This window comes from Manis javanica, chromosome 14 (assembly GCF_040802235.1).
Source record: "Manis javanica isolate MJ-LG chromosome 14, MJ_LKY, whole genome shotgun sequence".
In the NCBI taxonomy this organism is placed as follows: Eukaryota; Metazoa; Chordata; class Mammalia; order Pholidota; family Manidae; genus Manis; species Manis javanica.
The window spans coordinates 81,413,257-81,439,808 of record NC_133169.1 but is presented as its reverse complement, the minus strand read 5'-3'; the positions used below and the strand labels follow the sequence as shown (position 1 = coordinate 81,439,808).

Sequence of the window (26,552 nt, the reverse complement as noted above, 5' to 3'; positions counted from 1 at the left end):
GCCACTCTGCAAGGGAGGAGAGGCAGCATTCTAAGCCCCGGTTACAAGAAAACTTCTGACATCGCAGTTGCTATGACAATGGGATTCCTTGTGACTGCAGAATGACGTACAACATTTAGGGATCATTAGCATGTGAGAAAACCCAACTGAACCAGAAACATCACTGTCAGCTCCAATTTGCAGCTTTGATACCAGCTCTCCTGAAGTCCCAAGCAGGGTCTCTCTTGCTGAAAATCAGGGGGACAGAGGGATGTAGAATGTTGCACCTCTTTCTTCTCATGGCAAAATTAGAGTCACATTTGTCCTCAGCACCAAATACCACCAGAGAATACCAAGATAGTGGGTGGAATTCTTCTCTAACTTTTTGACTTCTTATAGGGTGTGTGTTTTAGAAGCTATTTGTGACATGGTGTTCCTGTTCGCGCACCTTCCTGACTCGGTTTTGAAATCACGCTTTATCTCCTACCCCTGCTATTTGCTGTTCACTGCCGGAGAAGACGAGCTTGCCACACCAGGGCTGTATTACCCCAGATGATACAGTGTCATAGTTGGGCAGTTTTCCAAACAAACCATGAAATTATAGAAGAAAGGAGACTGTTAAGGATTCAGTTATAAATGGACAGTTATAAACTGTCCTGCCTGTTGTTTGTAAGTGCGCTTTGGGGCTTTGGAGGGAGGTTCCCAGGCTCATGAAATCAGAGGAAATAATTTCCATTTCTGACACACACACAAAAATTAAACATACTATAGGCTCACTAACAAATCTTTTTTAAGTATTATTAAGCACAGGAAAAAAAAAATCAGTCTTTTGTTGCAACTTAGCAAAACAAATAGATCTGACAGCCAGAGAGACTTCTTTTTTCTCTTTTTTATTGTGATTTTGCTGTTACTTTGAACCTTGTTGCTTTCAAAACTTAAGTCCCACCCTCCAGGGCCTTTCCACACTTCTGCAAATCTTTTCTGCCCTGCCAGGGCCAGTACATCCTCAGAAGGGTCTGCCCAGCCTCAGTGTGAGGTTCAGCTTCCCAAGGGCGTGTGAGATCCTAGCAAAGGGCTGTGGAGGTGGCAGGCACCGCAGTGGTTTTGGTTTCCCTCTGTGGAGCAGGGCAGGGAGGTGCTGGGGCCTGAGGGAGCTTCATGGGGCGGCCCGAGCTGAGGGGCAGTGTGGCAAGGCTCAAAGGTCCTGGCTTCAGGTCAAGCCTTGGGCCATGTCATGCCTCCTTGGACAAGGCACGTAAGCTTTCTACATCCCACTTACCCTGTGTGTAATAGGGAAATGATAGTAGTACCTGCCTCATTAGGCATCGGCAGTGTGAAATGAGCAGAGCCTGGCATACGGTGAGCGCTCTGCTCTAAGTGATGTCAATGGTGCCCCGGACGATGCTGATGTCACTGCACATGTCAGGGCACATTCGAGGGCAGATGCAAGAGATGCATGTCCACATGTGACAGATGCCCTGCCCACATGTGACAACACCTGGTGTGGGCTAAGAGGTCAAGGGTGGTCTGTGGTCCTGTGAATGGGGTGGGGAGAAGAACATCGGTCCTCCATATATAGTCAGTGAATGACTCGAATTTGATCTTCAAATGATTAGACTTGCATCAGCTTCACCAACTGTCTTGCTTTTTGAAAAGATATCTAATGAGTCATCCACGTTCACCCAGCAATTTAGTACAAAAGCCAAAAGGAGAACCAAAAGCCCCAATTCTGTGTCTAGAGGAAGTTTCTGGAATGTATGAAAGGCTCTAGGGAACTGACAGTTGAGCCTGAGGATTCATCTACCTGAGGGTGAGAAGGGAAATGTCTGGAGAAGGGGCTGCAGAAGAGACATTTGAGGTGCATCTCCAAGGGGTGAATAAGGGCTTGCTAGGGAGAGGTAGGGGGTGACATCATAGAGGTGCAGGCATGAAGGTCCTGCAGGCTCAGGAGGAGCAGCTGATTAAAACGCAGATCCTAGGGGGTGTGGGTGCCCCTGTGGGTAAATGCAGGCTAGTGAAAAAGGCCTGTGTACCAAGCTAGGAGGTTGGAACTCAAGCCAACTGCATGTCAGATAAGCTAGTCCAACACTCCTGTTTCCCAGACAAGGATCCTGAGGCCCAGAGAGGGCTAGTACCAGCCCCCAGTCATGTAGTCACTGCCACTGCAGCCTACCCTTCAAAAGCACCCACAGCTTTGGGGCTGTTTGTCCCAGGAAGGCATGTTCAGAGCAGTTCCCACTGCTTTCCCCTTTCCCCTCAGGAGACCTCTTGCATGGAGGGCAGGCTCAGGAGACTTGATCGGTGGGAAAGCTGGTTGCTGCTGGGCTGGGGCCTCCCTGCTCCCCAGGTCAGCAAGAAGCTTGGCTTCTGGGAGCTGCTTCCAGGAAGCTGGCATCACAAACTCAGGGCCTCTGAACATCAGAACACCAGACTCCTCTCACCACTGTAAGGAAGGAGCAGGAAATTCAGTATCACCCAGAGGTGCCGGAAGAGCAGAGCCTCAGGGACAAGCCGTCCGTCAGCCTAGTCTGGCTTCCTGGCACTAGCCTCGACTTTCTGTCCAACCCCAGTTTCCCACTTCCAATGTCTTCCAATTGCCCTTCTGCTTCTGGCCCCACCCACACTCCATCCAGAGGCCACTGCCGCTCCTTCAGTCCTTGCGAAGGAAACTCTGCACCCAGCACCCTTCCAGGCCTTCACTTGGAGCTCCACAGGAGGGTGTGGCCATGCTCCCCCAAGCCACCCAGCTGCACAGACATTACTGAAAGTCCACTGGGTGTCAAGGCAGTGCAAGACCTGAGATACTGGCATGATCAGGGCACCAGGCCTGACCTGGTGGATTTGACAGTCCAGAGGAAAATCAAGTTCTGGTCCCCTCCACCCCCGCTCTCTAAGCCACCATGGAGGATATTCATGCACTGGTTTCTGTTTTAGAGCCTTCCAGTAGGTTCTGCTGGCATCAGTGCAGACAGCTGGGGTCCACCAACAGCCCCCAAGTGCAGCAACCCCCCCAACCAGGGCAGTGCCCCCCCACAGGGCAGCGACCCCCCCCCCCTGCAACACACACACACCAGGGCAGTGACTCCCAATGCAGTGCCCTTCAGGGCTGAGTCATCCTGGATCTGCTTTCGGATCTGCTTCCTGGATGGAGACACATCCTTTAAAACAAACACGTGTGTCTGTTGGATATTGTCTCTAGGTTTTATGTAAGAAAGCGTCTTGGCCTAAGCACCCTGCAAATGTGTGAGAATGTCATCAGTGCAGCATGTGTGGTGTGCTTCACAGAACTGCTGTGCTTTGGGTGAATTAATTCATTCCAGTAATTAAAAATTGCTAATAAGCTATTGAGCTGAGAAAGTCTCGCACTGCGTTGATCTTGCTTATGGAAACAAGCCATCGCCTCCGAAGCCCCCACATTTCCTCCTGCTCCTCCCTGGCGCCTCTCCTTATCTCCAACCCTCCTTTTCTGTGAGCTCCCCGGACACCTCGGCTATGAACAGGCTCTGGCCCGCTCACCTAAAGCCGAAAGGAGCCCGCGTAGGCCCGGTGTCCCCCGGTACCATTCACCGCTCCCTTCCCTCGCCGCTCCCAGCGTGGCTGCGTCTGCTGGCCCGGGGGCCCTGCACTTTGACCCCAGGGTTTGCGGCTGGCTCTGTCCCTGTCAGGATCGCTTACCCTGAATGCCAAATCCAGGGGGCCCTTTCCAGGCCTGGGGTCACTGCCTCGCCCCTGCAGTGGCTCTGCCAGGCCTCCATTCTTCACGGGCCCCTCCTTTCTCCTGCCCCTGAGCTCTTACACCTGGCTTCCCCCAGGGGCCCACAGCATCTCTCTCCTCCCAGTCCACTGCCCTCACAGTTCCAGCGGTGCCTCCTGTAAGCAAGACCCAACTGTATCCCCACCCCTGACCTCTCAGCAGTTCAGTCACAGGCCTGCAGCTGCCTGCCCAGACCTCCCGGAAGGCCCACGGGCCCCTCAGACTCCGCATATCCTAAATGAACTCTCTGCCTCTGCCCCTCTGTCTTGTATCTGTCTCAGTGATAGTGGCCCCCTCTCAAGTCCCAGGGACCCTTCTGCTTCGTCCCCGCAGCTGAACCCCACACCAAACCGCTGCTGAGTGTACTTCCTTACTGTTTCTGGACGCTGCCCCCTCTTCTCTACATCTTCTGCTACCACACGCATCCCTCATCTCGCACCTAGATGACCTCTGCGCCCCCAGCTGTTCTCCCAGGTCCTGGGCAGATACTTACTCAAACCCACCTTCCCTATGGCTCTAAGAGTGAGCTTCCCGAGAGGTACCCCCCTTCTTGAGCCTGTCCAGCCGTTCAGTCAGCAAACTTCCTGTGAGTCTGGTCTGTTCTGGACACGAGTACAGCACTGTGCCAAAGGGATAAGATCCTGCCTCATGGCATGTACAGTCTAATGGGAGAGACAGACAGACAGTAAGCAAGACATAAGGTGTGTCTAGTGGTGACAAGCGCCATGAGAAGAATATAGCAGGGAAAGGGGTCAGCGAGAGCTTATATGACCGGTGATGTTTGAGCAAATACCTGACAGTCGGAGATCGGGCAGCAAGGCGTTCGAGTATCTGGGGGAAGGAGCAGCAGGCGCAGAGACCCTGAGGGAGAAGCTCCCCTGGCACACTGGCAGGGACAAGGAGGGCAGGGTCATGGGACAGATCGCTGGCACAGGGCCTTCTTGGCCGCTGTCTGTTGCCTTTCTAACTAGTGCACCATGCCCACCAGTGGGTGGCCCTGAGGCACCGCCCTCTCCACTTCCACCACCCCAGGAAGTGGTGAGGGTGTGCCACAGGCTGGAAGAGACGACCAGTCCAGAAGCTCGTTGCCAGGCATCTCCAGATTCATTCTTATCTGAGATAAATAAACCCTCTGGGCCACGGATTTTCCTGTGTGAGCTCCAAGCTGACCAAGGTGCCATCAGAACTTCTACCAAGAGCAAGGCCACCTTCTGTTACACCTTCTTGTCAGCTTGCCTATCTTCCCACTACACTGGGTGCTCTTCCAAGTGGGAAAATGTGATTTATCTTTCCATCCCTGGCTCATTGGAGATCTTCCATTCATTTTTTGGATGAATGCACAAGTTGATGATTATGTGTTAAATAGGATATATGCAGTCCCTTAGAGGTCCCCAAGTAAGAGGGTGGGAAGCCCCTGGTTAGCAGCCCTCCATGAAGTTCCAATCAGGGGGTCCCAGCAAAGGAGGTGGTGGTGTCATACAGTGGACCCTGCTCAAAAGCATGCTGGATTCTCTGTGGTGGGGGCTCTGAGGAAGGAAAGGGGAGGAAGGAGGCAGGGGAGGGGGTGACATGGAGCCTCCTGTCCCCCAAACCTCCCTCCAGCAGGCTGCTTGAAGGGGGGCCCGACCTGGAGAGAAGGGGCACCTTTGGCTTAGGCTATTTAGAACTGTTTAGCGGCACCCTGGCCAACACAGGCCAAGCTTCAACTGACGAGCGGGAGTCAAATGTTTAATTACTGGTGCAAAAAGAAGTTGACTGGGGACTTCTTTAAGGTTTTCCCCTATTGCACCTTCAATTAAGATCAAGGCCCCCACGCAGCAGCCGCTTACTGACACTGAATATTGAATCTCTGCGCTCAAGCAGTTCATCTGATTATCTGTGTGACAAGCTCAGCAGCTGTCAGACAAGCCACAGCTCAGATACGGTGACTCCGGGTCCCGGCCTGAAGGTGTTTCCTGTTTACTAACAGGCCAAAGGAAAGGACGTTCACGCTCTTCTGTGCACATGGAATCCCTTGCAGGGTCTTCTGCTGCCTGACGATCTAAGGAGCTGAAGGGGCTGGGAGGACAGTGGGTGCAGGAGGTGAGCAGAGGCCTGGGGGTCAGCCTGTTCTTGGTTCCCAACCCTAAACCCCACCACCTGCCTCATTAGCAGGATGCCTGCTTTTCTGAACAGGGAAGCAAGGCCCAATTTGGGGCCATCTTAGAAGGAGGGACACTTAGTGTGTCAGATGAACTGTAATCAACCAGGGGAGTTGAGGGCAGACCCACAGGGCACCCCAGGGGGCAGGAGGGAGCTGCTAATCTCCATCAGCAGAGCTCGCCTACCTGGGTAAACGTCAGCCCGCAGAGCAGGCTCACTGCCTGATGACAAGACCACACCAAGAGATCCCGCACTCGGCCTGTGGGGTTGAGTCCTCAGCAAGGAGAGCCAAAGGACAGAGCTACAGGACACCGAGGCCCAGCCCTCAGCAGAATCCCAGGGCCAGGGAACAGCCCGTGGTTCCAACCGTGGGCTTGTGCCCAGTCCCGTGCAGGTGCTGCAGGAGAGCCCGGCCTCCCCTAGAGAGCTGCCGAAGCTAACGGGCGACACAGAGCTCCACCGCAGCTACTGGTGTGGGTGCCTTCCCCTCGCAGGGCCTGCCTCTGCCTGGCTTCTCGTGCTCCCTTCTGCTCTGCTGCACTGTGACCACTCTCCAATGAAGGTGACCGACGTGAAGTTACTTTCAAGAAGCTGCTCTAAACGGAAGTAGTAAAATCGCTTTCTTACAGGTAATTAAAATGACCAGATGCGGCGAACTCCACCCTCTTGTTATAGGCAGGGGATCTGAGTTGTGCATTTCTCTCTGTAGCTGGAAGGAGGGGCTTGTCTAATGACCGGCAGGCACGTCCATTTACTTGTCCTCCTTAGGAAACATTTTTTTCCTCCTGCACTGCTTGTCTTTCAGCCCCACCAGCCCACTTTGATTGGCCGAGGTCACCTGCAGACCTGAGGGGGCCTCGGTGAGCCCCACTGGCCCCACACATTCTGCTGGCTGAGTTCTCTGACTCCTGCACCCACACCTCACTCTCTGATTCCGTCTCTCCCTGTCCAACCACCCCAACCCCAACGCTGTGTGGCTCATCTAGTGATTCATGTTTCCATTGAAATATAAAAAATCCAAGGTCTTTTGGGAGGCTTTGCAGAAAACTTCACTTATACCCAGCTTGTGTGGGCCCTTGTAGCTGAGATTTGAACCTTTTTCCCATCTGAGCCAGTCCAGTGATTTCAGGAACCCTAGGTGAGAGGCACCTGAGGGTATGTTGGGTCAGATAGCCTTTCCCAGTGTGGGTGATGGTCAGGAAAATGGAACTGAGGGAGGTCTTTGCAAAGCTGCAGAAGGAGGAATACACCAGAGTAATAAAGAGATTTAAAAAGGGGACACCCAGGGGCACTAGGATAGCAGAGGGCATGGTGGCAGGAAGGGTCAGCTGCATATTGTCCCAGTTATGCAGGGAGTGAACTTGTTAGTATTTCGCACCCAAAACTCCAGATTTTCAAGAATGTCTCTCAGTTGTTTAGCCACAAGTGCTGGTTACAGGGAAGTCATGACTACCTCCCATGCCCCCGCTCAGTGGTGACATTTTGTGGCTGTGACCATGAATTCAACTATAATTCCACAGTCTGAACAATCTCACCAGGACTGGGGTGAGAGTAAAAGGAGGAGAAGCCTGAACAGACCTGTTTGAACAAGAGCTGAAGAGAAGTTGGCTTCTGCAGCACAGAAGGAGAGGAGGCCCACACTGAAGACGCAGAAAGAGTGTGCTCCTGGGGAGAATGATGACAAGAGACAGAAGCACAGCAGACAGAAACTGCTCTACTCTCAATTTGAGAAAACTCGAACTCTGAAAGAAGATGAAAAATGGGATTATAAATTGGCTGAGCCGCAGCCAAAAATAAAATGGAAGCTGGAGGAGATACAGAAAAGAATATAGGGAATCCAGAAAACAAAAGCAGAAGTGCCTTCTACATTCTAGTCTGTAAGGGGCAAGACTAACAATGCAGAAATCAAGCCATTGTCCTCCAAGAGGGAGAAAAAACTTGAAAACCTCTCCCAAAGTACATAGAAAACCACTTTAAAAAAGATAATGATGAATGTAAAAGATGATGGATATACAGTACAAAAAAAAAAGGGTTTAACATACTGGTCACTAGTTGTCTTAAAGACCTCAGAGCAAATCAAAGGGATGCAATACATGAAGAAAGCTTGTTTTTTCAAATTGCCCTGAGCTGAAAGATTCCTATAAGAGGTCCAAATATAACTGCTAAAATATCAGGACTTCAGAAGATTTTTAAAATATATCTGAAGTGACCAGGCAGAGAAAAAAAATCTGGGTTACTATGAAGAAAAAAAAAAAACACCTCTGGCCTTAGACTTTTTTGCAACATTAAGAAGCAAGAAGGTGGTGAAGAGCATCTCTGGAGCTTAGAAGTGAGAAGAGCATGGCCCAAGAGTCTACACTCACTCACGCTGGTGTGCACACATGGATCCACAGCAAGGACTCGGGTAGGCAAGATAATACCACCCACGTATTCTTGGTCAAAACAAACACTGAAGGGCAAACCCCTCATGATCTAGAGACAAATCAGAGAATTTGAAAACGAGGACGTTGTGGTTCTCACAACCTGGAGGTGAGCATAGGGATTTATGCAAAAAGTTGTCTCAATGACTGCTTTATATATACTTACCAAAAATGACAAGGGGTAAATGACGAAGTTAAATGCAGTTAATTACCTTGACTCACTTATGGGAATTTCAACAAATCCTGCATAATTCTTGACGAAGTGTGTTAAAAAGCATGCATCAGCCCAACTAGACAATTTCCATTAACTCCATCTTTATTGTCCAGCATGAACTGAATGCTGCCCCAGACAGGTCTCCCTGGTTCTTCCCAGCCACACTGGTGTGCCCAGAGGCCATGGGTAGGATCAGCCATTGACTGAGGTGGCCCACCTGAAGGTCAGGCTTTCCATGCCTTCAGCATACTGGCTAGAGTGTCCCCTCCACATCCCCAGGAAGCATGGCTGGGCTGTAACTGGAGTAGTAAAAACTCTCAACATGTCTTTGAACATGTTGTCCTTGACAACAATGCCCTTGTTCATGGCACTTGTCATTGTGCCAGTGACATGACCAGGACAAGTAGGAGGGCCTGGATTGTTGATTCTAATGTTCTAATTGTAAATATGTAGTTAATCAATGCACAAGGGATGAATGAGAACTGAGCCCTGTTACCAAAAAAAAAAAAGTTAGGGCAAGAAGGCAAAGATATGGCCTCTTGGGAAATGAAGGTAGAGCTCAGACCCCTGGTTAGACTTCTGGGATTACACATCCAGGCGCACAGTGGGATACGACCAACTGAGCAAGGTGGAAAAGGGGGTGGCCTTCAGGGGGTGTCACCACGGTAACTGCCTTTCTTTAAGTGTCTGCCAGGTTTCCAGGCCGTGCCAGATTCTTTTTGGGAATTATGTCACATAATTCTCCTCCAGTTGGCATCTTAGGGGCAGAGAGAGGCCACATGACTTGCTCAGCTCCTGGGCTGGTAGAGGACAGCAGGAGCACAGGACCCGCCTTCCTCCCTCACTGTATGCTGGTAGGAGGCCCTTCCCTGGGGGAGGAGGGCTGGGCCTGAGCCTTGGAGAGTGAGCAGGTCCTGAATCACCAGGCTCGGGGGTGGGATGATGTGACGGTGAAGCAGCAGATGGAAGTACTTCATGCAGCTTCACTAAGCGTCACCAATGTCATTCTTTCCTCCTCCACACGGACTTACCACGTGCGACTTGTCAGACAACATATGCCTAAAAAGGATCTTCCCCTAAAGGGAAATGGGGAGAATAAAGAGTGTTCCATGGACATCATGTTGCCACATCCAGTCATTTGAATGAAATGAATCACCTCTGTCTGTAAACCCCAGTGACTGTCACCATGTGGATGTGTGATGTGACCGCTGCAGTGAGCACGTTGCAAAGAAAGGCAGTGCCCACTTCTTGCAAAGTGAAACACAGGGACAGGTGGGCTTCGTCCACAGAGGAAGGAAGGCTCCCACATGTCCCCACGGGTCCTTTCCATCTCTGCTTCTCACTGGTGGCCCCACCCTCATCCCCTGCCAAATCCTAGGAGCGTGAAAGTCTTGTTTACGTACCAGCCTCGTCTCCTCAAACACTCTGCTAATGATCTTCAAGGCACAAACTTTGCAGGTTAAAATTTTGCAGCTCTGACAAACAGTATGGGCATAGGTGAGACTTAACAGGAAGGGGAATCTGTCTATAGAAAAGGAAGGCAAAGCCCACTGCTAGGAAATGTGCTTCTCAACCATGAGAACCTCCAATAGGGGCTCACATGCTAACTGAGAAACAGTTGGTGGGAAACAAGACGCACCCTTGAACATGCCAGTTGAGAAGGTAGGGGAAGAAATAACTCAAAACGGAGGCACCTCCACAAAGGTTTTTGGGAGCTCATAGTGGTGACACATGTCAACCAGGGTGATGAGCCCCATGACAGGGCACATCCAGTCTATTCCGGGAGTAACCGGGGAGACCTCCTGGAGGAGACGCCATCCACGCTGAGTGTGAAATGATTAGTGTGAATGGGTTAGGCAAAGAGGAAGGGAGGGGGCCTTTTGGGCCAAGGTCATGAAGTCAGTATGGAGAACCACAAGCCAGTTGCTCTTTCCCCCAGTATGAAGTTCAAGGCAGGGAAAGGGCAGCAGGAGCTGAGTATGGGGAGGAGCTCTGGCCAAACCAGGGCTAGACCACAAGTGTCCCGTTAAAGAGCAGGAGCTTTCTCCTGTAGCAGGATTCTGGGGTTTTAACAGCCTGACTGGTGTTTAGAAAGATCACCCAGTGTCACTGTGGGAGCTGCTTGAGGCAAACAGACCCTGCAGGCAGGGAGCCCAGCAAGGAGGAATTTAATGTACTCAGTGAAAGCCTGAATCAGGGGAGTGGACAGACTGGAGAACTATTCCGGAAACATATATTTGACAGGACCAGGGACGGACAGAACACACAGGGGAAGAAGGTGGAGGGCAGTGTCCAGACCCCTGGTCTGAAGGAACATGGGTGTCTCCCCCCACCCCCTGAGATGGGGGCGCAGGAGCAGGAGCCCTGTGCCGGGGGCAAGTTAGGACTTGCCCTCAGGTGCCATGTGGGAGCAGAAGGCTCTGGGAGGACATCCGGGAGGAGGGGTCCAGTCGGTCTAAAAGGCGTCCCCTCTCTTCCTGCCTGAAGAGGCTTTCAAACAGTTTTGGGTTTGCAGAGTCAGCCCCATCGCCTACACAAGTGGATTAGTCAGGCTTCTCCAGAGAAAAAGAATCAGGATGTGCATAAATTGGAAGGAGATTTATTATTAAGAATTGGCTCACACGATTATGGAGGCGGAGAAGTCCCAAACCTCCCGGGTGGGTAGCAGGCTGGAGACCCAGAAGGAGCCGGTGTTCTGGCCCGTGCATGAAGGAGAATCCTGTCTCACCGAGGGAGGGTTGGTCTTTTGTTCTCTTCAGGCCCTCAGCTGACTAGAAGAGGCCCACCCACATTGTGGGAGGCAATCTGCTTTATCCAAAGTCTACTGACTTACATATTAATGACATGCAGCACCTCCCTCACAGAAACACCCAGAAAAAGGTTTGGTTACATATCTGGGCACTGTGGCCCAGCCAAACTGACACAAAATTAACCACCCCACCTGCCCACCCCAGGAATTTTCAAAGCGCCTTCGTCAGTCCTTAGCCAGGCCTTGTCTAACCAGTACTGCCAGCCACAGGGGGTAGGCCTGTGCGAGGTCCTTGGATCACAGGAGCCCTGCAAATGTCAGGGGTGCATCCATTGTGCCCCCCCACCCTCCACCCACATCTAGAGATCAGGATCCTGACTCAGAAAGGAAGCACCGTGCGGACACACCGTGCGATGTGTGCTTCCTCACCCCGCATCCAGTCCAGCCTGGGCTGTAGATGAAGTATCAAACTCTTGGGGTCACTGCACCTGCCTACCCCGAGGTGCAAGCCATTCCGCCCCCTACCCAGCACCCAGGAGCTCCACAGGAGGGTGAGGGAGTGGCGCTTCCTGCAGAAGGGCCCACCCCATAACCCACCAGCCTTAGAAGGGCTTTTGCCAATGGCTGTTTTCCCAGTAAAGTTCTTTTCTTCCACTAGCTTAATAGTTTAAACAATAACCGCTTGAAATTATATTTAAACACCCAGGTGATTTAAGATGCAACCACGGGGTGGAAAAATCCAAGGCGAATGCAGGCATCGGATTTCTCAGAACACAAGAAAGATGCACACGTGGTGTGAGGTGGCGGCCGGGTACAAAGGCTGCTGGTGAGATGCTGATGTGGCTTCCTTCCTAGGACACCTTTGTGTGGGAACTGCACACTTCGGGCTGGCAAGCGTCAGGCTCAGAGAAACAGGAATCAAAGTATTTAATCAGCATCCTTGGTTGACTGGAGTGATGGGGAGAGAAAACGGGGAGCACAAGGTTCCTCTGGGGAATCCCCAATGAAGGCTGCAGCAGGAGACCCGCCCCTTAATAAGGCAGGGGCCAGCTAACAGAGCAAACGTTTGAGGTGTCCCCACAGAATGATGCGATGTCTTGTCTTCTCCTGGAGCCCCTTGGGGCCGGTCAGTCAGACAGGCAGGCAATGCCTGAAGTTAATCGGAGAAAAGCTCCTTCCGGGTAAGTGGGCACTAGCTTGTCATTTAGTGCGACTGAGGCTTGTTTTTGACAAATGCCTCTGGCTGACCCAGGGAAGGACACGTCCCTTCAGATGGGCTCCCCTGCCCCACGTCCCAACAGCTCAGAGACTCTGTGGCTGGCAGGGGTCTCTCACCAAGAGACTCTCAGAGCCAAAGAATGAAGCTGGGAAGCTGGGAACCCAGGAGAATTTAGCAGAAGAGGGCTGTGCCCAGCCAGCCTCGTCTGTGCTCCGCGAGAGGGCAGCTCTCTCCTGGCCCACCCTGGTGGTGTCTGGGAGCCCCTGCTCCGAACGGGCTCGAGGGACGACCAGGAGGCAGTGCAGGATGTGGCCACAGAGAGGCTGTGAGGGGAGGACACTGGAAGGTCAGGTAGGGTCATGTCAGGGTGGGTGGGGCTTGCTCCGACAGGGAGGAGGCAGCCACACCGGCCAGGGAGTGTGTCAGAAACGCCCACCTGGGCTTGCAGGCTCATCCAGCTGAGCAGGAGCAGGTTAAGAGGAGAGAAGCCAGTGGAATCCCGCCTGGTAGGGGCCCTCTCTCCCTCCCTCCCTCTGCCCCCCACACTGCCCCCCTCCGCCGCCTCCCCTCAGCTCCTGCCCCATTCCCTTTCCCTCTCCACCCCTCTCCCCAGGAAGTCAGAGCTGAGCACGCCCATGCATATCTAAAACAAGTGGCTGAAAAATAATGTTTCTCAGAGAATTGGGAGTGTTCACTGCATAGCAAAAGGCACTAGTTTTGGCATTTTAACGACGTAACCAGTTTGACTAGCATTTAGGCAGGTTGGAATAGCGAACTGTCCGTGCCGCCCTGGACATGATCACGTGGTGTGAGGCAGGGGCCTGAACCCCCTCCGTGTGGCTTCACGTGGCTGTGTGAGCGAGTGCTGTCCGCTCCATATGAACTAGCAAGTTTTTCTTTTGTGGAGAGAATCCCTTTCTCCAATTTTTCAATTACAGTCTGGATTGTAAATAACTGACAAACCCATAAACGAGTGTTATTTCTCAGCGTTTTTGCCTCCAGTTTAAAGTGGGAGGAGGAGGGTGTGATGGGAACTAACAGTCATGCAGGTAGGTGGAAATTAACCCCCATTTCACCCTCCCCACCCCCGCCCCATTAGGAGGCCACGGCTGCAGAGGCATGTCAGGTGATGCAAACCAACAAAATGTCAGGAACTTCTTACACTACTCATCTCCCGTGGGTCAGCAGCGGGCCTGCTCAACAGCCACAGGGACCCCTTTCACCCCAGCTTCCATGGTCATCACTTATGGGGAAGGGGGTCTGGTGAGTGAGTACAGTGCTAGCTGAGTTGTTCTCTGGGGTTCCCATTCACACTTTAGTTAAAGTCACATGTGAGACCAGATCCACCCATGGATACATGCACTTCCATCAGAGCACATTCCCAGATGGGAGTGCATTGGAGAAGCAGTCAGCCACTTTCTGCTTCATGCCGTGGCCCTCTGTACTGCTAAGGAAAATCCATACAGGGGCTGTAGTCCCCAAAACAGAACGGAACAGCTAATGGGTTTAAGGCTAAAACTCGTCTCTGTGTGCTTCAGAAGAGAACAATTTCCTTACATCTAGTTCAGTGCCTTCTGGATATTACATCTACGTTTAACTTTTTGTCCCCCAGGTATCCTGAATATGCATATGCAGAAAGGATGACGCCACAAAAAGAAGCTGTTCTCTTAAAATTTCATATCACAGCAATTTGAAACTTTTAGCATAACAGAAGCAATTGCATCGATCATATACAAATTGCTTTCTAATGACCAAATTTTACATCCCTAAGGCCTCCAAGTGTATAAGAATATCCACAGAATTAATATTTTATAGACAAGACTAAAAGACTTAACATTACATTCCAAGGCTTGTGTACTGGTGCTGGGTATGGGCCTGGTTCAGCAAGCATGAGTTCATCGAAGCCTGAAATTCCCTCTAAATCCCTTGGCACATTAGTAACCAGTCAACTGGGAGATAATAGGTAACATCATCCCTCCACTGAACTGTAGGCAGCAGGTCTGCCTTGCTCACTGCCCCATCCTGGGCTTGGCATGGAGTAAGCATGCAATTAAACACTTGCTCTGGAGAGCGGGGAAGGGACAGAAGCAAACCTGGTTTTCCCCTTGGTCCGTAAAACAGCAAACAGCTGGTGACGGCAAAGCCTAGAAGGAACTGAAAAAAACCCCTGTCCGCAGGCTTCAGCTCACATGGTGGTGTCACCATGTGTTCCGAGTCCATGCCTGCTCCCACAGGTTCACCCCTTCCTCCAAGGTCAGGCTCCCTGAGTCTTGGCCATCCCATGCACACAGGTGGACCACGTGTAGTGCTGACCCACCGGCACATTCCACGGATGCAGGGAAGCCACGATTGTAAACAGAATATTTTTCTTCATCATTTTTTATTAGGAAATGTATAAACAGAAAGGGATGCAATATGTACATAGCAATTAAAATAAGAATTTTTTAATAAGAGAAGAGCCATGTTTTAGGAATTAGGCTGTGCTTTGGAAACACCCTGCCCTCCTGTGCACATGCCACCTATCCCTTCCCCTGACTGACATCCTCCTCTCTGTCCTGGAAGCGACTGCTGCCCTCTGACTTCTGTGATCTGATCACCATGTCCTGGCTTTTCTTTATAGTTGTCTCACCTAAACATGTATTGAAACATGGTTTTCTTTTCCCTAGTTTGGGACTTCATATAAATGGAACTGTGCTGTAGATGATCTTTTCTGATTCAGTGCTTTCATGCAACATCATATTTGTAAGACTCATCCATACTGAGTATACCTGGAGTTTGTTCATTTGTGTTGCTGAAAATCCCCTTAAATAAATATACCAAAATTTATCCCTGCTACTGCTGACAGCCAGCATCAGTTTCCATTTGGGGCTATTCCAAGAGATGTTGATAAAACCATTCTCCTGTATGTCTTCCAACTGTCCACATGCAACAGTTTCTCTAGTGTATATCCCTAGGCATTGCACTTCTTTAGCCTTACTAGATATTGTCTGACTGTTTTCCAAAATTGTTGGCCAGTTTACCCTGAGAAACAGCAGTATATGAGAGTTCCTGCACTTCATATTACTAACATTTGTGACAGCTAAACATGTTTAATTTTTGCTAGACTGGTGGGTATGAAATAATATCTCATTGTGGCTTTGATTGATATTTTCCTGATTACTAATGAGATTATTGTTTCATTTGTTTATTGACCATTTTGATTTCCTCTTCTCTAAACCAGCCTAAGTCTTTTGCACATTTTTCTGTTCAGCTGTTGTCTTTTTAAAACTGATTTGTAGGAGTTCTTTATATATTCTGGGTACTTATTCTTTGTTGATTTTATTTATTATAAACATAATCTGCCAGTGGTGGCTTGACTTTTTGCTTATCTTGGTTTCTTTTTTAAGAATTGAAGTTCTTAATTTTAATGTAATTATATTTATCAAACTTTTCCTCCATATTGCAATATATAAATGTATCAAACTAAAATGTATACCTTAAACTTACACAATGGTCTAGGTCAATGATATCTCAATTTTAAAAAACCACTTTTTCTCATAGTAGATTTTGTACCTTTTTAAATAAATCCTTATTTTAATAAAATCCTTATTTTTAAATAAATCCCCCAAGGTCCTGCACTATTATATGTCATCTACTCTATACTGCTGTTTTTCGCATTTAGTTTTTTAATAGCTTTAATTGAAATGTAAGTCACATTTACAATTCGCCCATTTACAATGTACAATTCAGAAGTTTTTAATATGTCCAAGGAGTTGTGCATCCATCACTATAAACAGTTTCAAACCCTTTTAATCACCTCCAAAAAGAAACCTGCACCTATTAGCAGTCACTCCCATTTCTCCCCCACCCAGCCATAGCCCCAGCCTAATCAAACACGAATCTACTTCCTGTTTCTAGAGATTTGCCTATTCTTGGCATTTTAGACAATATGTGGTCTTCTGTGTTTGACTACCTTCACTTAGCATGATGTTTTCAAGATTCATCCACATTGTAGCATGTATCCGTACATGATTCTTTTTCATTGCCAAATAAAATTCCATTGTATGGATATACCAAATTTTATCCACTCAGCAGGTGACAGACTGGGTCATTTCCACTTTGGGGCAGTTATGAATATGCTACTTAAAGTATTTGTATACAAGCTTTTGTGTGGACATATATTATCATTTCTCTTGGATATTTACATAGGAGTAGAATTGCTGGGTCATACTTAACTCTACATTCAACTTTTGGAGGAACTGCCAAACTCCCATCAGCAGTATATAAGGGTTCTAATTTCTGCATCTTTGCAATATTTGTTATTATTTGCCTTTTTAGTTACAATCATCCAAGCAGGTGGAAAGTGATATTTCATGTGGTTTTGATTTATATTTCCTTGGTAGATAATGATATTAAGTATCTTTTCATATGATTATTGGTCACTTGTATAATTTCTTTGGAGAACTGTCTATTCATTTTTTGTACCTATTTTTAAAATCGGTATTCTGTCTCCTTCTTAGTGAGTTGCAGGTGTTCTTTATAAAGTCTGGATACAAGTCTCTTATCAGATACATGCTTTACAAATATTTTCTCCCATTCTGTGGGTTCTGTTTTCACTTTCTGCATGTTAGCTTTTGAAGCACAAAAGTTTTTCATTTTGATGAAGTCCAATTTATGTTTTCTTTTGTCAGTTGTGCTTTTGGCATCATATTTAAGAAAGCTTTGCTTACTCACAAGGTCACAAAGATTTAATCTTACCTGTTTGTAAAAGTCTTATAGTTTTAGCATTTACATTTAGATCTTACATTAACTGAAGTCCATTGTGAGTTAATTGTTGCATATGTTCTGAGGCAGGAGTTCAGTGTCATGCTTTTACATGTGATACCGGTTGTCCCAGCACCACCTGTTTTAAACACTGCTCCTCTCTTGAATCATCTTGGTACTCCTATTGGAAATCAATTAACCACAATTGTAAGGGTTTATTTCTAAACTCTCAGTTCTACTTCATTGACAGATATGTCCTTATGCTGTTACCATACTGTCTTGATTACTATAGCTTTGTAGTAAGTTTTGAAATCAGGAAATGTGAGTCCTCTAACTTTTGTTCCTTTGCAAGATTGTTTTGGCTGTTATGGGTCCTCTACATTTTCAATGTGAGTTTCCAGAACAGCTTGTTAATTTCTACTAAGCAGCCAGCCAATTTTGGCAGGTATTATATTGAATGAGTAGATAGGTTTAGGAAGTATTGGCATCTTAACAGTGTTAAGTCTTTTCATCCATGACCACAGGATGTCTTTCCATTTATTTTGGTCTCCTTTAATTTCTTTCAACACATTTTTTTGTAGTTTTTGGAGTATAATTTGTGTACTTATTTTGTTGAAATTACCCCTAAGCATTTTATTTATTCTGAAACTGTTGTAAAGAGAATTGCTTTCATATTTTCATTTTCAGAATGCTTCTTGCTTTTCTATAGAAATACAGTTGATTTTTGTATACTGATTTCATACCTGCAAACTTGCCAAACTCATTTATCAGTTCTACCAGTTCTCTTACTGGATGATTTAGGATTAGCTGTGTGAAAGATGATGAGAATGTAAACAGAAACAGTTTTACTTCTTCCTTTCTAATCTGGATGCTTTGTATTTCATTTTCTTATGTAATTGCACTGGATAGAACCTCCAGGATAGTATGAGTACAAGTGGCAAAAGCAGACATCCTTGTCTTGTTCCCTATCTTCGAGGAAAGCATTCAGTCTGTCACCATTAAGTATGATGTTAACTATGGGTTTCCTACAGATGATTTTTATCAGGTTAACAGCTTCCCTTCTATTCTTTGTTGTTGAGTGTTTTTTTAATCAAAAAGGGTGTTAAATTTTATCAAATACTTTTTCTACAATTATTCATATGACCATGTTGTTTTATTCTTTTTTCTATTACTATATTAATTGATTTTCATATGTTAAACCAATCTTACATTCCTTGTTCATGGTGTATAATCCTTTTGTATGTTGCTTTTGTATGGATTTGTATGGATTTGGTTTGTTAGCATTTTGTTGAGGATTTTTTGTTATGTCTAATCATAAGAGAGATTGGTTAGTGGTTTTATTTTCTCATGATATCTTGTCTAGCTTTGTATCAGGGTGATACTGGCCTCATAGAATGAGTTGGGAGGTGTTCCCTTCTCTATTTTATGGAGGAGTTTATGAATAATTGGCATTAAATATTTTAAAATATTTGGTAGACTTCACCAGTGAATCCATTAGGTCCTATGCTTTACTTTGTGGGAAAATTTTAAATAATTAATCATCTTGTATAGATTTTCTACTTCTTCTTGAGTCGGTTTCGGTAGTTTGTGTTTTTCTGCAAATTTATCCAACTCATCAATGTTATCTAATTTGTTGGCATATATAATGATTCATATTACTACTTTATAATCCTTTTTATTCTATAAAGTCAGTAATAATATCCCCTCTTTCATTCTTTTTTAGGAGTTTGAGCCTTCTGTGTTTTTTTTCTTATCAGTTTAGTTAAAATTTTGTCAGATTTGCTGATTTTTTTTTTAAGGAAACAAATTTTGGTTTTATTGATTTTCTCAATTTTTCTGTTCTCTATTTCACTAATTTCTACTCTAATCTTTACTCTCTTCTTCCCCTGCTTGGTTTAGGTTTAGTTTGCTCTTCTTTTCCAGTGTGTTAAGGTAGAAGTGTATTGATCTGAGATGTTTCTCTTTTAATGTAGGCCACGAACAACTGTAAATTCATTCCCCTCTAAGCACTCCTTAACTGTATCCCCTAAGCTTTGCTATGTTGCATCTTTATTTTCATCCATCTCAAAGTGTTTTCTAATTTCCCTTGTGATTTCTTCTGTGGCCCATTCATCATTTAGGAATGTGTTCTTTAATTTCCACATATCTGTACATTTCCCAAATTTCATTTAATATTAACTTCTGATTTCATTCCGTCATGATAGGAGAACATATTTTATATTATTTCAGTCCTTTTAAACATACTAAGCCTTGTTTTCTAGTCTAGAACATGGTCTATCCTAAAGAATGTTCCATGTACACTTGAGAAAAATGTATTTTCTGCTGTTTTGGATTGAGTGTTCTGTAGAGGTCTATTAGGTCTAATTGGTTTTTAGTGTTGTCTGGGTCTTCTATTTCCTTGTTTATCTTCTGCCTGGTTGTCCTATCCGTTATTAAAAGTTGGTATTGAAGCCTCCAGCTATTATTGAATTGTCTATTTCTCCCTTTAATTCTGTCAGTTTTTCTTTGTGATTTTGGGTCTCTGTTAAGTATATAAGTACATAATTGTTAAATCTTCCAGGTGAATTGATCCTCTTACCATTATAAAATGTCCATCTTTATCATTAGTAACACTTTTTTATATTTGAAAGTCTATTTTGTCTGATATTAATGTAGCCATTTTGGCTTACTTACAGTTCCTGTTTCCATCCTTTTTTATTCAACCTATGTGTATCTTTAATTCTAAAGTATGTCTCCTGTAGACAGCATACATTTTGATCTTGCTTTTTGAGGATCTTTCAGCTTAACAGTCTAATCTCCTGATTGGATTACTTAATGCATTCACATTTTATGTTATCATTGACATAATTGGATTTACTGACATTTTACTTTATGTTTTTTATATATCTTGTGTCATTTTGCTCTTCTGTTCCTTCTTTATTACTTTATTTTGCATTAAGCGAATATTTCCTAGTATAATATTTTAAGTTCTTGGATGAAATTTTACTATATTTTTGCAGTTATTTTCCTAATGGTCGCTTTAGGGCTAACTGTAGACATCTTAATTTACCAGAATCTACTTCAGATTCATACTAAACTCCTGGGAGATATAGAAACATTACTCCTTGAGGGGAAAATAGAAGTCCTATGGCCGGATCCTCACCTGACCCTAAACTACTTGATGGTGTAACTGGCCCGCTGCTGGGCTAATGATTTCACATCCACTGGCAATGAGCTATTGTTGACTAAGTCACTAAATAAAGAGCTCTGCCCAGTGCTCCGCTGACTGCTGGATGCAGACATGATTGTAGTGTTCAACCTGCCACTGGGAGAATTAAGCCAAGTATAAACCCTTTTACTCCAGGAATGTTCCATTGTCATTCCTCATTCTCACTGAATCCATAGTAAACTTGCCCAGGGCTGAAACCCTCAGGCAAGACACTCCTATATACCTCTATTTCCTCTTCCCATTTCTCTGCTATTATTGTTATACACATTTCATCTGTATATTTACATATCCAACAATATACTGATATAATTATTACTTTATATAATTTTATGTCATTTAAAAAAGCTGAGAGGAAAAAAGGTGAGCAAGTATATATTTATAGAATCAGTTCTCCTCATTGTTTCTGTTGATGCAAGTTGCCATTTGGTATCATTTCCTTACTTCAATACAATTGTGTAACCACCTACTTCCCTTGTGCTGTTATTGTTAAATATATTACCTTTCTATATGTTATAGGTCCAACAGTACAATTGGACTGTATAATACATATTGTTTTATACAATTGCTTTTAAATCAGCTAAGACAAGAAAGGAGAAAAAACAATGATTTATACTGTCCTATATAATTACATCTTTACCTTCACCAGTGCTTTGTGTGCATTCAAATTATCATCTGGGGTTATTTGCTTTCAGCCTGAAAACTTCCTGTAGTATTTCTTGTAAGCTGGATATGCCAACAACAAATTATCTCCATTTTTGTTTATCTGTTTATGTCCTTATTTTCCCTTCACTTTTGAAAAATAGTTTTGCTGGTTATAACAGTCTTTGCTGTCAGTGTCTTCTATTTGAGCACTTTGAATATGTCATCCCACCTCCTTCTGGCCTCCATTGTTTCTGATGAGAACTCAGCTGTCAATCATTTTGAGAGTTCCCTTGTACCTGATAAGTTATTTTCTTCTTGCTGCTTTCAAAGTTTTCTCTTTGTCTTTCAGCATTTTCACTCCAGTGTGTCTGAGTGTGGATCCCTTTGTTTATACTACTTGGAGTTTGTTGAGTTTGTTGGATGAGTGAATTAATATTTTTCATCCAATTTGGGAATTTTTAAGCCATTAGTCCTTTAAATATTTTTTCTGTTCCTTCTTCTCTCTCCTTCCTTCTAGTACTCCTTATACATGTGTTGGTGTGCATACTTCTCTGAAGCTCTGTTTATTTTTGCTTTGCTCATTTTCTTCCCTGGTAGACTAGCTGGTCTAAGCAGTATTTGTTGCCCTCATAGAGCTACCAGCCTCCTCTAAATCACTCACCAAAATCTCCATTGCATTCACAGCACCCTTAGGCTTCAACTTCTTCATACTCTGTTCCAAGTGAAATCAGTTCCTCTCAGTCGGAATTTCCACGTTTATGGCCTGCCTCTCCCCCTGGGCAAAACCTCCAAGCCACTGCTCCAGAGCTCGGCTAGTGACGGTGGCCCCCATGCTCTCACAGGGACAACCTGTTTTATGAATGGGGTGCTGGGTGGGATCCGGCCTTCTCAGTTTGCCTCACCAGCATGGAACCTCTGTCTTCTGAGTGAACTGAGGTGAAGGCCACGGGGGGGTCCCAGTGTCCTTGGCCTGCCCTTCCAGCAGTAAGGCTGACATCCTATGAGTCAGGGCTGGATGTAAGAAGGGAGCCCTCCAGATCCCTCAGCTTCACTTGTCTAGTTTTTAGCCTGTGAAGTATGGAGCCAGAAAGGATAAGAAATGCTGGTGTCCTGCCCTCCCAAGGAGATAGTATAGACCTTGACTGAGAACTGGGAGAGAAGGATCTCTGTCCCCTGGCCACTTCCTTCCGGAGGAAGGGAAGAGGGAAGAAGCAGGTTGTGGCTCAAGTGAGACTCTCACTGTTCTTACTGAGATTTGGTAGATTTTCTTTTAAAAATGTCTCTTCATGTGTTATATTCCCTTAGGACAATTTCCAGGCAGTGTAAACTTGGTCTTTAGTTTTTTTAATCATTTTACCAGTTATGGTTACCTATCTGGGAACCATATCTACAGAGCTCCTCATGACATCATTCCAGAAGTGGAATCACATGTTTATTTTTTTAGTCAACCTGGAAGTAATATTTTTGTAAATGGTACAAAACACAGTCCTATTTTTTTCCACAGAGATCCAAGCTTGTGCTAGCTTCATTTATTAAAAGGTCTATCTGTTCTACAATAACAACTCTTTTCTATACCAATGCTCATATTTCCAAGGATCTTTTGTGGGGCTCTTTCCTCTGTTCAACTGACTTATTCCTACACCAATGTCATATCGTCTTAATTACTAGAGCTTTATTAGTTTGGATATCTCATAAGCAAAGCCCTTGTTCTTCTTTGAGAGCACTGTGGCTGTCTGCAGCCCTTTGCACCAGTCTGCAACTTGTAGAACCTGCAGTGTGTGCATATGTGTACATGCACACACCCTATTGGAAATTTCATTTGCATTGCTTTGAATCTATGTCAGTTTGAGAAGTGATATCCTTACACTACTGTGTTTTAATGTATCAACAGTATACCTCCATTTGTTAAGGTCTGAATATCACCTAATGAAAACAGCATGTCTGCTCCCTAGGACATGGATTTTCAGAAACTTGTAACATTTTCTACTGTCTCCACTCCTTTCTCACAAGGGTTGATCTCACTTTAAATTGTGTCCATGTGAGAGAAACAAATTAACCTTAGAGTCTATTGCTGATCCAGATGTGACAGAAAGCCAGATTTCCAGACAGGGAGATGATGTTTTGGGTAGCTGCCTCTAATAGACCAACTGTACTCAACAGGAGCAAGAATAGAGGGAGGTACAATTTTGTCACAAAGGAGCACCTGCTCTGAAGCTCCACCACTTTTACTAACCAGTTTGTTTCCTTTCATGTGTCCCCCAAAGTTCCAGCTGTTTTCTGACAATGAAGAACTAGCATGAGGCTTGGCTATTTCAATCCAAGCAGGAAAACCTACCCAATCTCTTGATGGAAAGTTTTAAAAAGTAACTGCTGTTGCTTTCTTTTTATTGTTCTTATTTTTCTGATTACAAAGATATTGTGTATTATTTGCAGAAAACTTAGGAAACACAGAAAAGCATAAAAGAGAAAAATAAAATGTATTTGCCACCAGAAAGAACCATGGATAATAGTTTGGTATATAACTTTAGAGTTTTTTCTTTGCATATATATGTGTACACAACACACATACACATATGCATACATATAAAGACTAATATATATTAAAATAAAATTTTTAAAATTATACACACACACACACACATATAAACCCATGCACTTTTTTTTTCCAGAATAGTACTTTATAACCTATTCTTTTCACTCAACAATAAGTCAGACCATCACTTTCTTGGGAAAAAGTCTGCCGGCTCAGGTAGGGCAGGTGGTGGGTAAGGAGGAGTTCATTGTAAGTGAAGTCAGCAGAGAAGTCCTTCAGGAGACGTAGAGGTGTGGGAATCAAAACAGCTTCTGTAGTTCCGCTCCACCTAAACATTTGGAAAATCTTGTGCTCTGTGGGGTTATGCACCAGCCCACTCTTTGCTATAGAGCTGACCTGTGATTTTCACAGCCTGCAGGTTCCTTCCAACTCTAAAATGTTAGGATTGTCAGATCTTCCTCTCCGTCGGTGGCCCTGTGTCCCCAGCCTTGTCATAGGCCTGAATTGTTGAAATGAGGATGTTTTAAGTTTCCACGAAGACCGTGATTGGACGTGTTCCTTTTAAAGCAGGATGTAATGTTATCGCTATTTGTATCTAGAAGGGGACATGTTAAAGGCCATCCCATCTGCACAGCTTACTTTTCCAGTGAAGAGATGCTGCTTTGGAGCTTGTCTCCAGTACAGTGTCAAGGTCCCCTGGGCTCGGGCCCCTGGTGAAGACCCCGCCCTCCTCCCTTCAGCCCTACCACTGACAGGAACCCTCTTTGGAAAGGACCTCAGTGGGGATAAACTTGTCTCCGTAATGACAGAGAAGGATAAGTTTGCACAACTGCCTTCAATTATGAATAGACTCCTTTGTGCCCCAGCCAGCGAGCCTGAGTGTGGGGCACCTGGGGAGGGGTGGGAGCAGGAGGGGCCTTCCCGAGCCCAGGAAGTGGCCCTCAGCTAGCGAAGGGCCTCCACTTCAAGTCACACAGGGACAGGTGACCTGGCCCCTTCTCTCTGTGCTGCTGGGCTTGGTTACCACAGGAGGAAGGCAGAGCTGAAGGGGAGAAATGTCCCATGCGTCCTGAGGGGTGGGGCATAACTCTGAAGCTCTGAACAGCTCTGTTTAAGCCAACATGAAGAAGAGCATTGCAGTATAGGCAGAGCCAGCTGGTACTTTGGGGCCCTGAGATTTGGGGGGACCATCCACTGCTCAGGGGCTAGCCACCCACCTTAGTGCCCTGCTAGGAGGATCAGAGGGCGCCACCCCCGTCCTGGACTGTATGGCCTAGGTTGTGGCCAGGGCTTCCCAAGCAGAGTGTGGGAGTTGTACAGGGTGCCCCAGATGGTCACTCAGTGTGCAGCCGGCGTCCCAGACTCAAAACCCAACCTGCTTACGGACTGTTCCAGCCTGAGCGATACCTGTGTGATACTTGTCTCCTGTAACACTCGTACCACTCAAATGCTGCGGCCTCTCTGTGGAGGCCCGGGGAAGCCGGTGCAGTTGGCTGCCGCGGTGCCGATCAGCTGGACCACAGAAGCAGAATATTCCAGCTCTGTGTTCTCACGATGGTGCTGCTGCTCTTCACACTGGTTCCCTCTTATGTGCACACACAGGGGGTCACTTATCCTACAGACAACTCTCCTATTACAAAACCCTCCCGCCACTACTGGTGGATTACACGCTTTCTCTGTCACGTGTTTCAAGGAGGGGTTACCCACTGGAACAGAGCCTTCCAATCCCCATAACTTCCAAGGGCCCGGGATTTGGGTGCAGACAGGCCCCTGAATGACCCCTAAGTGCAGCCAATCGGTGGCCGGCCTCAGCCCTGGGGACTCTTCCTGCAACTTCCATCCTCTCCTGGAAGGCCAGCCACACTGTTCCCAGGAGGGTAGCTGGGGCAGAGCCTGAAGCGAAGAGCCGCCCTCCCTCTGGGCACCGTTAGAAGCAGTGCCCTGCTGGTCAGTGGCGTGAATTTCCATTGCTCCCCACTAGAAGCCCAGTTTCCACCATAAGACAGCACATCAGAAATGCAGATCCCCGGAAGCCTGCAGAGGTCTGCGGAGAGTGCTGCTGCGAATGTGTCCCCATCCGTTCCGTGTCAGTGATGTTAACACCACTACAACTGGCTTTCATTCCAGCTACTTAATTATTCCACGGCAGGCGTCCCTTGAAACTGGTCCAGAATGAGGTGGCATTTCTGCAGCTGCCCTCGTTGGCCTTTCCTCACCCTTACAAGTCCCTCCACGGGAGCCTGAGGTTGGATTCTTGGTGGGTCCCAGAGAGACTGTCAGAAGCCCTGGCCAGTGGTGACTAGGAGACCTGAGTGGCAACCATTCCTCATAAGGACCTTGAGGGAGGGAGGGGACACAACCCTGAGCACGCGCAGGACCAGGCAGAGTCAGTGTCCTCTCCTTGGCTTCACATGTTTCGGGTGAGTCCAACAGGTAGGTAGCCTCCAGGGAGGGAGCCCAGGGTGGCAGGCAGCCTGGAGACTCCATCCCAAGGGATGGAGATTTTCCCAGCAGTCCCTAAATTCCAGGATGAAGCATTATCTCCCTGGTAGGAGTGACAAGAAAACCAAGGGTGAAGGGCTTTCGCCTGGAAGCCTGACATCTGGACGCCCCAGCAGGGGAATGCTGGGCCTGTGGCTGGGGGTCAAGGCGGCCCTAGGGACAAGCAGATTCCAGCCACCCTGCTTGTCCGTGTCACGCGTCTCATCTCCTACTGCTGACAGCAGTGTCCACCATGAAATGGTGAGCCTGCCAAGAGCTGGGGCCGTGTGTGACAGGGAATGGGCCTCCCACTCTGAGGAAGACACCAGGGAGGCTGCAAGGCTGGCTGTCAGGGGAGGAGGGGAGAGTGGCAGGGAGGGGGACATTGCCCTGGGAGAGATGGGCTCACTCACCGCAGGGCCCCTGCAGGAGCCTCCAGCCTCGAACCCAGGTGTCTGCTCCAAAAGA

General features: G+C 46.6%; 1 protein-coding gene and 1 long non-coding RNA gene across 4 annotated transcripts in view; one reads left to right on the top strand and one right to left on the bottom strand.

Moving 5' to 3' along the window:
* Positions 1-26,552, top strand: part of FSTL4 (follistatin like 4) — a 356,770-nt gene that overhangs the window by 164,275 nt on the left and 165,943 nt on the right. The gene's annotated exons all lie outside the window — the stretch shown is intronic.
* Positions 854-4,810, bottom strand: LOC140846193 (uncharacterized). Its single transcript, XR_012125125.1, has 2 exons — positions 4,227-4,810; positions 854-2,422 (listed from the first exon to the last, which is right to left on the bottom strand). It is a non-coding gene; the product is annotated as an uncharacterized lncRNA (long non-coding RNA).